Source organism: Cornus florida, unplaced genomic scaffold (genome assembly GCF_030987335.1).
Source record: "Cornus florida cultivar Cherokee Brave unplaced genomic scaffold, ASM3098733v1 CherokeeBrave_3.0.0_Hap2_Chr06, whole genome shotgun sequence".
Classification (NCBI taxonomy): domain Eukaryota; kingdom Viridiplantae; phylum Streptophyta; class Magnoliopsida; order Cornales; family Cornaceae; genus Cornus; species Cornus florida.
Genome location: NW_026775576.1, coordinates 58,751,072 through 58,757,071, shown reverse-complemented (window position 1 = coordinate 58,757,071; position 6,000 = coordinate 58,751,072). Strand labels below are relative to the sequence as shown.

Here is a 6,000-nt window from a genome sequence, read left to right as displayed (position 1 = left end):
AGAGTGCTGCTCTTCGTCATCTGCAGGTCGCTCTAAATGAATGTCCATGCGCTCAGCAAATGGATCAACTGGTACGTCATCAACTGCCGGGTCTGCTGTTGCTGCTGCCTCCTCAGCCTCTAAATCCTCTACCGCCTGTACAGTGTCCTCTTATAATAGAGCAATAATAGCATTATAGCTCTTGTCCCAATCTCTCTTCCAGAAGTTACAGGTACCTTTCTCTGGGCGCTGCTGTAGCTGGAAATAATATCCCTGATCAAGTAGGATCTGGGTGATGAGGTGGCCAAATGGAAGGAACTTGGCCCTTTTGGGCCGCTCCTTGCTAATGTAGTTATCATAGAGCTGCCTCATCACGCTCCAGATGAACACGGGGATAGACACCCAGTGCCCTGTATAGAATGCGTATAGGGCTGTCAGATAATCTCTTCGCCTCTAAATCTTGTGCCCGGCCATGTATATGTTGCGGAATAAGACAGAGTCAATGAACCACAGGTCATCTGGAAGATAAGTGCGGGTGGCGAAGGTCTCGCTAGCGGCATAGTGACCTATTAGAAATACTGCCATGTCGGCATAAGAAGGCCTGTGTAGCCTAGGATATGTCTCCTACAGCTTCGGAGGGCATCGATGTGGATAATGGCATGATCGGGATAGTGCGTCCACCGTAATAGAGATCTGGTGGCCATCAATGGTGGTAATCATCTCTGCCGTGGTACGCGGGGATGGCCGAAGGTTCTGGAAGAACACTCGTACGAGCCTCGGATACACAGGGCTAGTAACTGGCGCAAGAATAGCTGTAAGGCCCCTCCGGATAATGTCATCATAAGCGGATCGGGTCAGCACCGATCTGGAGAAATAATGTATGTCAAAAACTGACTCATGGGCCACTGACATCTGTGCATATCTGGATGCGGGCCTGTCAAACTCCTGGGCTGGCTGAGCTGGTGAAGGAGATGGAGATGGTGTAAACTCAGCCTGAGCGTGAGAAGGAGATGGAGAATGCTCAGCCTCAGCCGCATGAGAAGGTGACTGAGGTGAAGTAGGCTCTAATGGCTCCTCCTGTGCATATGAGGGCTTTGCTGGCTCCTTCTGTGTAGGGTCCTGTGCATGAGAAGGACTGGCCTCGTCATCGAAAGTGTGCCTGCCCCGGCGGTGATAGTGTCCGTGGGCTACAGTCTTGCACTTAGTCATGACCTGAAAATAATTAAAAACTTACAAAGGAAGTCAGTGCCAGAATAAAGAATTGAAAGCACAAAATAGAAACATGCATGTCAAATAAGATAGACAAAACATATATGACATGAATCTATACAAGTGACAGGATGTGAACATGCTAAGTAGTATAAGTGTAAAATGCATCCAATGTGGAAAATCACAGGCATTGGGCATGAATGAGATAGCATGGACACAAGATAAGATGCATGGAATATGTGTATGAAATCTGTGAAGTTCGATCGATCACAAAAATTGTGAGATCGATCTCACTCGATCGATCTAAGAAATTGATAAACTAAGTTCGATCGATCTCACTAGATCGATCTGAGAAATATGTTCGATCGATCGAACTCTGCGAAGAATGTGGACAGTCACAGATCTGTGACGTGGATGACACGAGGCCTTCATAAACTCGGTCGTGGGCCCATCAACACAACAAATCAACAATCCTATTCACCTAATGAAGCCCATACTCCCAAAATCAAATAAAAAATCAACCATATATACAATCATATATACATATATATACAAAAAGCTTCAAGCCTCATCAATGGTGATTTTCAACATTAAAAGAGCATGGATCTAACATTTAAAGCAAGTGTAAATCAAATCGAAGCTTGAATCTAAAGGATGGATTCGGATCTCACCTAGAAATCAAGAGAGAAAAGTGGAAACTCGAAGGGGTGAGATGCGAAATCCAAGAGGAGAGAGAGATATCTGGGATGAGATGAAGCTCGCTGGAGGTCTCGCGGGAGATGGAGAACAATTGGGTGCAGCGGAGATGAGGGATAGGGTTTGGAAGAGGGTTGGATCGATCTTTGAAATCGATCTTGAAACCCTTGGTTTCATTTTTTAAAAACTTTCCCGAACCAGTTTAATCGATCGAACTGAAACCTCAGATCGATCGAACAGAATTTTTTTTTTTTTTTTTAAAAATAAAATAAAATCTTTTTGGGATTTTTGGAAAATAAAATAAAAATATTTTAGGATTTTAAAATTAAAAAGTCAAATAAAGTCAAAGATGGTGAGATGAAGAACAGAGATTGATCTGAACAAAATGTTTGATCGATCTGATAGAGAGCAAAAATATATAGGTTTTTGGGTTCAAAAATTTGTCTAAGTGTTGGAACTCAAGATCAATCGAACTTAAAGTTTGGATCGATCTTGGATGCAGGTAGAAGTTCAATCGATTGAACTCTCCTTTGAGATCGATCGAACTTATGCAAAATGTTCAATTTCAACATAAAAGTGCATGCAATCCCAATGCATATGAACCAAAAACAAGTATCTAGACTTCGCAAGAAATGAAATTAAAGATAGAAATGAGGGAGGAATAGGGTTTTGACACCCTACGAAATATCGTGCTAGTCTTTAACGTCTCTAGCAAGACGTTGGGCTCTTTTAGCCTGGATCAAACATCTTGTAGTGCATCCCCTCTTCAATGGGATGATAAGTGCTTTGAACTTCATCCAACAAATGGTTTTTTAAGGAACTTATTGGATTAAGCTTAAAAGATGTTTTTGGTCCTTGGTCAATGCAATCTTTGGGCTTCCACGCCCTTTCAAAACAGGATTTTGAAACAAATTTCTTTGGTTTCAAGGTTGAAGATGGACTTTTTGAAACCTTGGTCTCACACAAAAACTCAATTCCTTCACTTTTAAGGTCATAACATTTATCTACAACATTAATCTCTTCATGCTTGTCAAATGAATTGGGGATTGGATTAAAAATATTCAACTTTACCTTCATATGGCCAAATGAGATTTTCATTATCCCCGTCCTACAATTGATGTTGGCATTCGCAGTTGCCAAGAAATGACGGCCAAGGATAACGGGAATTTGGCTCTTAGGATTTGGGACCGGTTCCGTGTCAATGACAACGAAATCAACGGGAAAGAAGAATTTATCAATTTTAATCAAGACATCCTCAATGATACCCCTAGGCTTTTTAATTGATCGGTCGGTAAGTTGTAAAACTACCGACATTGGTTTTAATTCTCCTAAGCCTAATTTGACATATACCAAGTATAAAAGAAGATTAACACTAGCTCTTAGGTCAAGAAGAGCCCGATTAATGATATGATCACCAATAATGCATGAAGTAGTAGGTGAACCGGGGTCCTTAAACTTGGGGAGAGTGTTATGCTGCAAAATTGAGCTCACTTGCTCGGTTAAGACCACTTTTCTAGGTGCTTGGCTTTTGTTTTTCCACTTTTGGGTGTACAAATCTTTTAAGAATTTGGCATAAGCTGAAATTTGCTTGATTGCATCCACAGTGGAAGATTGACTTTCACTTGCCTAAACACGTCCATGATTTCATTGACTTTGGCTTTTTGCTTGTCATTTGAAATAGATCCTTTTAAGGCATCCGAAAATGGAGCTTTTGGTTCAAAAACCTTTTCAGATTTTTTTTTTGAAGTCTCTTCAACACAAGAAGTTTTCAAATCATTTTGCATATCTTTCTTTTCAAAATCACTTTTCAAATCACTTTTCAACACATTCTCATTTATATGGTCATGCACATGCAATGAAGGAGGAATATGATATGAAACAAGACGGGTGTTAACTCGTGGTTGCACCAGTTCACTCTATTCATTGGATATACCCACTTGGTTGTCCATAATCTTTCCACTTCTCAAGGTAGTCACTGCATTGACATGCTCTATTGTGTGACCTTCCGATGAGGAATGAGTCTCCACAACACATTGTTGCTTTTGTGGGGCATTCAAATGCATTTTTCCCTTCTCTCTTTCATTCAAAGTGCTAGCTATTTGTCCTACTTGGGTTTCTAGCTTAGCAATGGATTGAGAGTGAGAATGAAGCAATTGTGTGTTTGCCTCCAAAGTGCCCAAAACGGTTAAAACTTTCTCTTTAAAAGCAGGACTTCTAACATTTCCTTGGGAATATGATGGTTGATTAGGAAAATGAGAATTTGAAAATTGGTTTCCTTGTGATTGATATGATGATCTAAAACCTTGGGAACCTTGGCCTTGTAGTAGAGGTGGAATGTATTTTCCTTGAAAACCGCCTTGGGAAGGGTTTGAGCCCTCCCCTTGGTTTTTCCAAGAGAAATTCGGGTGATTCCTCCAACTAGGATTGTAATGATTTCTATAAGGGTTGTTCCTTTGATTAGCAAAAATAACATTTGCTTGTTTATGATGCTCACTTTGCACATGTCCATGGGGACAATTGGAAGTAGAATGTAAAACACTTGAACAAGTTATACATGTTTCATTAGATGCATGATGAGAATGGTTAGGGAAGGAAGATACTTGATTCGCCGAGTTTTGGTTGATCAAACCTTTGAGATAATGATTTCATTTCGGCGCCAATTTCATTGGAATGATCGACTTGATGTAAGCCAACACTCTTCCTACCACTAGAATTTCTACCATTCTTCGAAGATAAAGTACGATGCAAAGAATTTTCACTCATGCTCTCATAAAGACGCCACACATAATCCTCATGCCTATTAATGTAAGAGCTACCCATAGAAACATCAACCATGCCTTTGCAATTGTCCGATAAGCTCTCAAAGAAATATTGAACTAATTGCCATTTGGGCATGTCATGATGTGGACACTTGCTAATCAATTCATTAAAGCGTTCCCATGTCTCATGAAATGTTTCTCCATCCCCATGTGAAAATTCTCGAATTGAGGTTCTCATGGCATTGGTCTTAGAAATCGGATAATACTTATTCAAGAACTCTTGTTGCATTTTCGCCCAAGAAGTTATTGAAAAAGGCCTAAGATTGTTAAACTAATATTTTGCCTTGTCTTTAAGGGTAAATGGAAAAAGTTTAAGCCTTAAGACCTCTTCCGGCATGTACGTATATTTTACGGCGGAACGTACTTCAAGAAACTCATCCAAATGCTTGTAAGGTTCTTCACTTGGAAGTCCATGATAGTTAGGAAGCATTTAAATGGCTTATGGCTTAATTTCATAGTGATGTGCTCTAAATGGTGGCAATTGAATGCATGTGGGTGCATTATATTCATTAGGCACATAGTGATCTCGTAAAGCAAGGGGAGGATTAGCAATTGGAGGTGCAACATGGGCACCTTGGCTGCCTTGAATGATGGGAGGTGGTGGAGCATAGATTGGCCTTGGCATTCCCAATAGAACTTGGTCTTGTTGTTGTGGTGGATGAACATATGGCCTTAGCATGCCTAATGGTACTTGCATGTTATTATGATGCACATTGGGGTGGAAGATACCTTGTTGGTCTATGTGACCAAGGTCCTCCACATGGTCCTCATTATGTCCTTCCATTGATGAAATGGATTGACTAAAACTACCTCTTCCCCTAGGGTTTCGAATAATAGATTCAAGATGAAAATTTAAAGGGATAAGAGTGGGTCTCAATGATCTACGACCATGCATACACAATGCAACACAACAAGCAATAACAACAAACACTTCACCTTCATAACAAATTAATAATTAATAAACTTACTCCACATACAATGTTCATAATCCCATGCTTTAACAAAATGCAAGAAAAGTAAATTGCCTTCACGTGGGCTCACGATTTATCTAAGAATTGAATTACAAGCCTCCACGCGGGCCGACGATTTAACTAAGGGCTTGAGTAAAGAAAAGCTCACAAAGGTCCTTTAGCACTTCAACTCCAAATTTATAGCTTAGCTTAGTAATTTTTTTAATTTTTAGTCTTTCTCCTTGCTTGCTTAGCTCCTTTGCTTGAATGCTCCTTTGCTTACTTCCTAGCTCAATGCTCCTTGTCAATCAAGAAAAAACACAATAAGTAACAAAATTGAAAACAAA

General features: G+C 40.1%; 1 pseudogene; it reads left to right on the top strand.

Moving 5' to 3' along the window:
- The first annotated feature begins 4,777 nt into the window (after positions 1–4,777).
- On the top strand, positions 4,778–4,876 carry LOC132315262 (small nucleolar RNA R71; annotated as a pseudogene).
- The last annotated feature ends 1,124 nt before the right edge of the window (positions 4,877–6,000 follow it).